Raw genomic sequence first — 10826 nt, forward strand, 5'->3', positions numbered from 1 at the left:
GTCGCTTGTAGTTTCTTCTTCACTCAGCATTTATTATGTGGTTTATCTTAAAAGGTTACAATTGTTACAGAATAAAATAGATCACCTTCCTATTTCTTGACATGCATTTCAAGACATCGCCAGAGGGCGCTATAATCTAAGGCCTTTTTTTATGTATTGAAACGCACTGCAGATTTTGTTTTGTGTAGCATAATGAAATGCAGCAACATTTTAAAAACATACCATAGTGCATTTAGATGCCACAAAACTGCAATATGTACATTTGTTTTCAAATGTTTAGGCCTAAATGTTGAGTTCAATTTGAAACATTACCGTCATTGTGCTTTGAAACGAATCTCTCTTGACTGGAGAAATGAAAGCTGAACATGTAGAACATAAGAATATGGTCCAAAGATTGAACTCTCATGCTCATTTTACCAGGCTGTCCAATGAATAAAGTGCGCTAAAACTGAAGGAGGTGGACTTCATCAAAGGGAGGGTGAATCCTACGAGTTGAGCTTCCTCCACAGCGAGTGAGAGAGCGTGAAGAAAATCTTTACGAAGACTAGACTTTCCCAAAGTCTTTCCTCTCAGTCTCCGACTAGAACATGGACAGGCTTCGTGGAAACATGCACATCCAGCACCACTTCATTTATGGCACAGAAGATGTCACATTTGTTCCTGAAGTGACGGCTCGTTAGTTCTGCCCTTAAAGGAAATCAACATGGGAAAAGTGCAATCGAAAGCCGGTAAGACACTAAAACGTATCAAGCGACTTTATTCTCACTCTTGTTTGTTTATTTATGTTTTAATAGCGCGTAAACGGAGAGAAAATCCAGAGGGTAAGGCGATGCATGTATAACGTTTATTATCCATACAGATATTACGTATGAAAAGGCTATTAAATGGGCGTTTGTGTTGTATTAGGAGATGTTTTCATGGAGGCTGAGTGTATTGGTGAAGTGGACAGAAACAAACAGGTAAGGTGACCATTTTTAATGTGCATGTTTAAGGGTTAAATCTTAAAGTTTTAATTGTTTAGTGAGTGCAACGTTTCTTGATAAAACCTAACTTTTATTAAACCATTATGAAACATTGCTAGATATTACATACATTATTTCTTAACATAGTAAACAGGCATTTATAGTCATTGCATACTGTCTTTTTATTGTAATATAGATGAAATGGACTACTAATCTGTTTAATATTATGCAGTGTGCGTTTTGCTTATTAAAATGTTCCCGTGAAAGCCCTTCATTTGTACGTTACATGAGCTTCTACGTTACATTTATTTTGGTTGTTATGACCTAATGTCTGGTGCTAAACTCCAAATACCAATAGTTTTTGTTTTTAGTTTTTTACATGATAGACTGCAAGTTGCATTATTGTCTTTATTGTATTGGCTAACGTTGCAGTTAGTGTTTTACAGACAACAGCGATATATATATATATATAAAAATGTACATGTTTTAGTACAGAAAAAGCTTTAAAATGACCTTTTGTCCCCAATATCGGTATTTTTGCGCTGAAACTCCAGCCACTCCAGTCTCGCCGACGCCGCGCGCCTTCGACGTGGTTAGCAAAGCAAATATCAAACTAGCATTTCATTACTGTAAGAATACTAATCCTGAGATAAAGTAAGATTAACATCAATATTTGTAAAAACTGTTCACTGTCTGTTACCGTACCGGTCGGGATGTCCATTTTGGCGATTGCTGACAGAAAGTGACAAATAAACGAAACGTCCGCTTGAAATGGTTTTCTTTGAAAAAGATTCAGAACGTCATACTTGAATTGATCGGGGTTTTAAAGGAATCGGTTGAATGAACGAGTGACTAATTCATAAAGACAGTCGTATGGAACTGTAAGGGTCCCCTTTTCCTGCGGAACGGAATCCAGAGGCCCTGGTCGAAGGTCAATGCGTGTTCGGCCTTTTCTTTGCGCTCTCTTTAAAAATCACCGATATTTAGAAATCTTTTGCATTTCCAATTGTAGTACTGACCTTATACATGATTTTACCTGACTCCAATCTTTCGTGATTTTAGTTATATATATTTATTTAAATGTAACTGCTGATCCCTCTAGTTGTGATAAAATTTAGATCCTTAATTAACTACAATACTTCCTAGTTTCGACTTATCGCTCGTTAGGAGTCTGGGTCGCTTAGAGACCTTGTTTGGCCAGAACAGACTCACGACACATCTGGGCTAGTCCAGGTCTTAGTCAGAGGCTACCCCGTGGATCGCTTACCTTAATGCAGCCATTTCCTCAATAGACTCAAAAAGAGTAATTTTTTGTATGCTCCCTAAGTAATAGCATGTGTTGGAACCTTTTTTTAGCTTCTTTTAAGAAGAGACCAGGAGATCCTTGGTAAAGCAGGAGTTCGTTTTTATTTCGTTGCTGTAGTCATCTGCTAGTTTGAAGTTTATATGTTTCAAGGGGGAGGAGTACACAGAGGTGGAGACCAATAAAACAAAAGTATGCAAATGCGATCAGGAACTTAGCCCAGAACAGGAACTTTCCCGATCCTTGATCTATTTAGCATCCAAGTGTCATTCAAATGCATAGGTGAAACAAAAGGCACAGTTGTACCTTAGGATTAGCATTCACACTTGACTTAGGACACCTACCAGATGTTCAAGAACTGAAAGACAAAAGATAACTGTCTCGGGCTTGGGCTTCCTGCTCTTAGAATGTAAATCACAATACACATTCAGCATATACTGTTATATATTGGAGTCTGTGTTTAACCTTTTGTCAATTTGTAATACAACACATGCTAAGCCAGTTTGGTGGCCAGAAGTCAAGATCTCAAAAACGTGCCTCGCTCCATCCATTGATCGTGGATCTGACTCACCCTAGCACGCCAACAATGCGGAAAACCTCAGAAGTCACTAACCTACTAGAAAAGTTATTTCAGACAATATTATAAGTGAACCGAGATTGACGTTTATTTTGCCAGGCAAGAATAGTTTCCAAATTGGTATAATTCATAAACATTTGCACAACTGTTCAGCAGTACAAAAATAACGCTAAACAAACTAAAGCAAACTTAAAAGGTCATTTATACCTGGTCTTTAGAAAAGTACATAGTATGGTGTATGAGGACACACTCCACGCCACGGGCCGATCTGGCTACAGAATCGCCGCCTTGTTGTGTTTTGTCACTTTCCTTATATACTCAGACCAGACAAAGAGATCCCAAATTTAGTTGTAAAACCTTTCGGTGTTTAGGCTCCCGTGCTCCAGGGTCACACCTGGCTGGAACACGTTCAGAGACCCAAAAGGAGGGCACACCTCCTTCTCAACAGAACTCAGTTCTACCAAGTTTTAATCTTTCCCATAATATAAGTGATTACTGTGAAATTGAGACCAATTTACCAATCGCACTGAGACCTTTCAAATGAGACCGATAGATGAAAGTGAAGAACAATAGGTTCACAAGACACATGATATATATAATGCCTTATTCCTAATTAAACCAATTAGGTGTTGTTTACTTCTCTTTTTTGTTCCTTTGGATATCCCTTCTTAGAATAGTCTTATTGCACTTACAGGTTTTGATTCAGCTCCTCACAGAACAAACGCAGACGATGGGAGTGAAATAAATACGCTTTAAACAAATAGTGACTCGAGGAAATAGATCATAGTAATATTTTCCCCACTGGACTGTACCATTAATGCAGGTGTTTTCAAGCTGTCATCTTTATGTATAAATATATAATTTAATACATCAGTCAGTATATTTGAATTCAGGCTAGGCCTACTATATTGAGTAGAATGTAATGTAGTGTAATGTAATGAAACAAAATCTTTTCAAACTAATATTTGACACATTTAAAATAACATGTTCAATTTTACAGTATAAAATAGGATTATAAAACAGGGGCTGAAAAGGTTTGGTTCAGCTGTAATGGCGGTGAAGGAAGAAGGGTCAGGATCTGCTTGTAAAAGTGTTACTAAAAGTAATATGTAACAATCCTCATTTAGAAAGCATATATTTAGTGGTGCAGTATATTATTATTAGTTTAAATAAAGGTCGTAAAATTAGTATGTATGAATGCAACTTGCATTTACTTTATGCATTTAAAATTCATAGTGTTTAAAATGTACATGCACACTGTTGCTGTACTGTGGTTTTAAGCTGGTCTTCCAGCTAGTGCCAAACCCCCGTGTAAAAAGAACATCTAGAAAGGGCAAACGAATCAAAGAACGTAAAAAGTGGCACTTGTCTGGCACGACCATGATCCTTCCTGTTATTGGACCTAACTATAAATTACCTGGACCCAGTCCCTATAGATGCTTTTTTCTGGAGTTGTCAGAGCAGTTTTTTTTATTTTTTAAAAACAACAAGCTCAGAGTAAAAGTAGCATCTAATTTGAATATTTATTCAGCTGTTATTGCTGTTAGTTTACTTTGTTTTAAAGGTCAGATCTGCAAATCCTACTAGCTTCTCATGAGCGCTCTTCTAGAGTTGGCCCATAGTGACGAGAGAGAATGGGAGGAATAAAACAGATCACCTTCCTATTTCTTGACATGCATTTCAAGACATCGCCAGAGGGCGCTATAATCTAAGGCCTTTTTTATGTATTGAAACGCACTGCAGATTTTGTTTTGTGTAGCATAATGAAATGCAGCAACATTTTAAAACATACCATAGTGCATTTAGATGCCACAAAACTGCAATATGTACATTTGTTTTCAAATGTTTAGGCCTAAATGTTGAGTTCAATTTGAAACATTACCGTCATTTGTGCTTTGAAACGAATCTCTCTTGACTGGAGAAATGAAAGCTGAACATGTAGAACATAAGAATATGGTCCAAAGATTGAACTCTCATGCTCATTTTACCAGGCTGTCCAATGAATAAAGTGCGCTAAAACTGAAGGAGGTGGACTTCATCAAAGGGAGGGTGAATCCTACGAGTTGAGCTTCCTCCACAGCGAGTGAGAGAGCGTGAAGAAAATCTTTACGAAGACTAGACTTTCCCAAAGTCTTTCCTCTCAGTCTCCGACTAGAACATGGACAGGCTTCGGTGGAAACATGCACATCCAGCACCACTTCATTTATGGCACAGAAGATGTCACATTTGTTCCTGAAGTGACGGCTCGTTAGTTCTGTCCTTAAATGAAATCAACATGGGAAAAGTGCAATCGAAAGCCGGTAAGACACTAAAACGTATCAAGCGACTTTATTCTCACTCTTGTTTGTTTATTTATGTTTTAATAGCGCGCGTAAACGGAGAGAAAATCCAGAGGGTAAGGCGATGCATGTATAACGCTTATTATCCATACAGATATTACGTATGAAAAGGCTATTAAATGGGCGTTTGTGTTGTATTAGGAGATGTTTTCATGGAGGCTGAGTGTATTGGTGAAGTGGACAGAAACAAACAGGTAAGGTGACCATTTTTAATGTGCATGTTTAAGGGTTAAATCTTAAAGTTTTAATTGTTTAGTGAGTGCAACGTTTCTTGATAAAACCTAACTTTTATTAAACCATTATGAAACATTGCTAGATATTACATACATTATTTCTTAACATAGTAAACAGGCATTTATAGTCATTGCATACTGTCTTTTATTGTAATATAGATGAAATGGACTACTAATCTGTTTAATATTATGCAGTGTGCGTTTTGCTTATTAAAATGTTCCCGTGAAAGCCCTTCATTTGTAATTACACATGAGCTTCTACGTTACATTTATTTTGGTTGTTATGACCTAATGTCTGGTGCTAAACTCCAAATACCAATAGTTTTTGTTTTTAGTTTTTTACATGATAGACTGCAAGTTGCATTATTGTCTTTATTGTATTGGCTAACGTTGCAGTTAGTGTTTTACAGACAACAGCGAATATATATATATATATATATATATATATAAAATGTACATGTTTTAGTACAGAAAAAGCTTTAAAATGACCTTTTGTCCCCAATATCGGTATTTTTGCGCTGAAACTCCAGCCACTCCAGTCTTCGCCGACGCCGCCGTGTCCGACGTGGTTAGCAAAGCAAATATCAAACTAGCATTTCATTACTGTAAGAATACTAATCCTGAGATAAAGTAAGATTAACATCAATATTTGTAAAACTGTTCACTGTCTGTTACCGTGCCGGTCGGGATGTCCATTTTGGCGATTGCTGACAGAAAGTGACAAATAAACGAAACGTCCGCTTGAAATGGTTTTCTTTGAAAAAGATTCAGAACGCCATACTTGAATTGATCGGGTTTTAAAGGAATCGGTTGAATGAACGAGTGACTAATTCATAAAGACAGTCGTATGGAACTGTAAGGGTCCCCTTTTCCTGCGGAACGGAATCCAGAGGCCCTGGTCGAAGGTCAATGCGTGTTCGCCTTTTCTTTGCGCCTCTTTAAAAATCACCGATATTTAGAAATCTTTTGCATTTCCAATTGTAGTACTGACCTTATACATGATTTTACCTGACTCCAATCTTTCGTGATTTTAGTTATATATATTTATTTAAATGTAACTGCTGATCCTCTAGTTGTGATAAAATTTAGATCCTTAATTAACTACAATACTTCCTAGTTTCGACTTATCGCTCGTTAGGAGTCTGGGTCGCTTAGAGACCTTGTTTGGCCAGAACAGACTCACGACACATCTGGGCTAGTCCAGGTCTTAGTCAGAGGCTACCCCGTGGATCGCTTACCTTAATGCAGCCATTTCCTCAATAGACTCAAAAAGAGTAATTTTTTGTATGCGTTCCCTAAGTAATAGCATGTGTTGGAACCTTTTTTTAGCTTCTTTTAAGAAGAGACCAGGAGATCCTTGGTAAAGCAGGAGTTCGTTTTTATTTCGTTGCTGTAGTCATCTGCTAGTTTGAAGTTTATATGTTTCAAGGGGGAGGAGTACACAGAGGTGGAGACCAATAAAACAAAAGTATGCAAATGCGATCAGGAACTTAGCCCAGAACAGGAACTTTCCCGATCCTTGATCTATTTAGCATCCAAGTGTCATTCAAATGCATAGGTGAAACAAAAGGCACAGTTGTACCTTAGGATTAGCATTCACACTTGACTTAGGACACCTACCAGATGTTCAAGAACTGAAAGACAAAAGATAACTGTCTCGGGGCTTGGGCTTCCTGCTCTTAGAATGTAAATCACAATACACATTCAGCATATACTGTTATATATTGGAGTCTGTGTTTAACCTTTTGTCAATTTGTAATACAACACATGCTAAGCCAGTTTGGTGGCCAGAAGTCAAGATCTCAAAAACGTGCCCCCGGCTCCATCCATTGATCGTGGATCTGACTCACCCTAGCACGCCAACAATGCGGAAAACCTCAGAAGTCACTAACCTACTAGAAAAGTTATTTCAGACAATATTATAAGTGAACCGAGATTGACGTTTATTTTGCCAGGCAAGAATAGTTTCCAAATTGGTATAATTCATAAACATTTGCACAACTGTTCAGCAGTACAAAAATAACGCGAAACAAACTAAAGCAAACTTAAAAGGTCATTTATACCTGGTCTTTAGAAAAGTACATAGTATGGTGTATGAGGACACACTCCACGCTACGGGCCGATCTGGCTACAGAATCGCCGCCTTGTTGTGTTTTGTCACTTTCCTTATATACTCAGACCAGACAAAGAGATCCCAAATTTAGTTGTAAAAACCTTTCGGTGTTTAGGCTCCCGTGCTCCAGGGTCACACCTGGCTGGAACACGTTCAGAGACCCAAAGGAGGGCACACCTCCTTCTCAACAGAACTCAGTTCTACCAAGTTTTAATCTTTCCCATAATATAAGTGATTACTGTGAAATTGAGACCAATTTACCAATCGCACTGAGACCTTTCAAATGAGACCGATAGATGAAAGTGAAGAACAATAGGTTCACAAGACACATGATATATATAATGCCTTATTCCTAATTAAACCAATTAGGGTGTTGTTTACTCTCTTTTTTTGTTCCTTTGGATATCCCTTCTTAGAATAGTCTTATTGCACTTACAGGTTTTGATTCAGCTCCTTACAGAACAAACGCAGACGATGGGAGTGAAATAAATACGCTTTAAACAAATAGTGACTCGAGGAAATAGATCATAGTAATATTTTCCCCCACTGGACTGTACCATTAATGCAGGTGTTTTCAAGCTGTCATCTTTATGTATAAATATATAATTTAATACATCAGTCAGTATATTTGAATTCAGGCTAGGCCTACTATATTGAGTAGAATGTAATGTAGTGTAATGTAATGAAACAAAATCTTTTCAAACTAATATTTGACACATTTAAAATAACATGTTCAATTTTACAGTATAAAATAGGATTATAAAACGGTATGAAAAGGGGCTCAGCTCTAATGGCGGTGAAGGAAGAAGGAGGATCTGCTTGTAAAAGTGTTACTAAAAAGTAATATGTAACAATCCTCATTTAGAAAGCATATATTTCGTGGTGCAGTATATTATTATTAGTTTAAATAAAGGTCGTAAAATTAGTATGTATGAATGTATCAGAGTGATCATCTGCTGTCCTGCTTAGTTATTGATGGAGAAACAAAGAGAAAACAAACAATATCACGCTTTGTCGCTTGCAGTTTCTTCTTCACTCAGCATTTCTCATGTGGTTTATCTTAAAAGGTTACAATTTGATAATGGCTAATACCACAAAGAAGGATTTTAGGATGGATAGTAGGGCTATGCACATTGTGTCGCAGGCTTAGCGTTTTGTTGCTGGAATATTTGGTGTTTTCTGTTACTATTTGTGTATTAACGCTTGCCTGTTGCTCTGTTTCCTGTTTGTCGTTAAAGTGGTCTTTCAGCTAGTGCCCTCTAAAACTAACCAAAACCAGTCTAACTGTAACATTTAATATGTAACATCAATAAATAATGTAATTATTATAATGTTTTTTACATTTAGAGCGAAATGCTTTACAGAGCTGTTATCCGCTTACATGTTTAATTTCTGTCCAATCTGGCCTCTTAAAACTAATCAGGGTTTTTAAGCTTGGGGAGCTTGTTTGTATTTGTACTGTATAAGTATTTGTCAGTGTCTGTACAGTACTAGTGTTGATGTGTTTACTGCTTCTCCTGAGAAGATGCTTGTGTAGTTCCAAATTCTCAGAGTTCCGCTCACTGTTGTGACATCATAATGAAGCGTCTGTTCTGGCCGCTGTAAACCGCTGTTCTGAATAATTTTCTTCTGTTGGTGTGTTAGGAGTGAAAAGAGCGAAAGCTACTTTCGTGACTTTGTGCAACTATTGACGACAAATACTGAATTTGCTTTCAGCAGTCATTGTCCACAATGGCACTGTTGAGGAGTGTATTCAGACAACTTTTTGAGCGTTTTGCTCACTTCTTGCGCAGGAGGGAGACACCTTTGAGGGCACAGCAGCGTCCCAGCGCAAGACCTGGCGGCCCTAGAGAAACCTCCAGAGGCATCTGCGACAAAAACGGGTGAGAGCGAGGCCTTCAACATCACTGCCGGAAACCAGAAGCGCAGGAGGAGACGCCGCCAGGTAAGTTACCTGAGATACCAGCTTGCACTGAAAAACAAAAAAAGGTTTGGAATCAATTTTCACTTAGACATTACTAGTAAATTTCACAATTGTTTATAAAGAAACCTCAACACGCAGAATTAAATGTAACATTCTGAAAAAGAAACGGTGCTGAAATAGTACTGTCTGTAATACAATAATCTTTATTCACAAACTTGAAACATAATATTTTTACAGTATGGAGAGAAAGAGAAGGAAAGGCAGGTGAAGAGAAAGGTGAAGAAGGAGAGAGGGATGAATGCAGTAGGAAAAAAATAAAGACGAGGCTGACGAAGAAAGAGAGACACTTAACCCTGAAAAGAGAAAGGATAGAGGACATGCGCTGCAGAAAAAGAGAGATGGAGAGTCTAGAAATTGTGATGGAGGGAGGAAGCGAGCATAGAGAGGTTGGAGAAAAAAAAAAAAGGAAGAAAAACTGAAGGAGCAAAAGACTACTGAGCCAACACCACGTCTTGTGGAGGCGAAACCTCTGCTCATTCTAGTCACTCCTCCAGTGAGAGCTTCCTTACTGAAGCCAATAGAAGGAAAACTTCCAGTGCTTTCAGGAGTCTGTGAAGACCTTCTTCCACCCGCTGCTCCCTTCAAGCCCCTGCCTCCAGTGACTAAACTGCCCGCGTGTCCTCAAAATCCAGTTCCTGCACCAGAGGAAGTGTCTCTGCTATGGCCTCCTCTTCAGGTGGATCCTCCCGAGCCGCCGGCAGTTCCTCCACATCCCACTCCAGCACCTGAAGAAGTGTTTTCCCTCCGACGCTCCCACCTGAGTCCTTCCAAACAACTGGTGGTGCCTCCGAGCCCGCTCTCCTAAACATGAAGAAGTTGTTGATCTGCAACATTCTTCATCTCAGGTTTATCCTTCCAGTCCCGTGGGACCTCAGCCGCCCACTTCTTCTCAGTTTGAGCCGCCTCCGCAACTCACGCTCATTGACATAGAGGATGACATAGAGTCAGAGTTCGCGGACTACACAGGGAACTATCAGGCCTGAACTTACCCAAGTCTGAAAGCCCCGATCGATGGAGGCTGAAATCAGACCGAGGAAGACGATTGCTTGGTTGGAGAGTGACAGCGAGTTGCTAGAGGAAGTGGTAGAGGTCCAGGGATGTGAGGAAAAGAAAGATAACCCTGATGAAATGGGAGACTCCAGTTCCATGGAAGGGCATCTGGATGGCGCCGCACAGAACAAAAAAGAGTTGGAGACCCAGCACAATGCGAAGGTCCAGGAAGTGCCACAGAGCCGAAGAAAAGTGTCCCGTTTTCTGTTCGCCTGGGCAGAAAAGAAGACCAAGGAAAGGGAGGAGAAGAAAATATTGAAAGAGA

This window comes from Puntigrus tetrazona, chromosome 1, assembly GCF_018831695.1.
Source record: "Puntigrus tetrazona isolate hp1 chromosome 1, ASM1883169v1, whole genome shotgun sequence".
Classification (NCBI taxonomy): domain Eukaryota; kingdom Metazoa; phylum Chordata; class Actinopteri; order Cypriniformes; family Cyprinidae; genus Puntigrus; species Puntigrus tetrazona.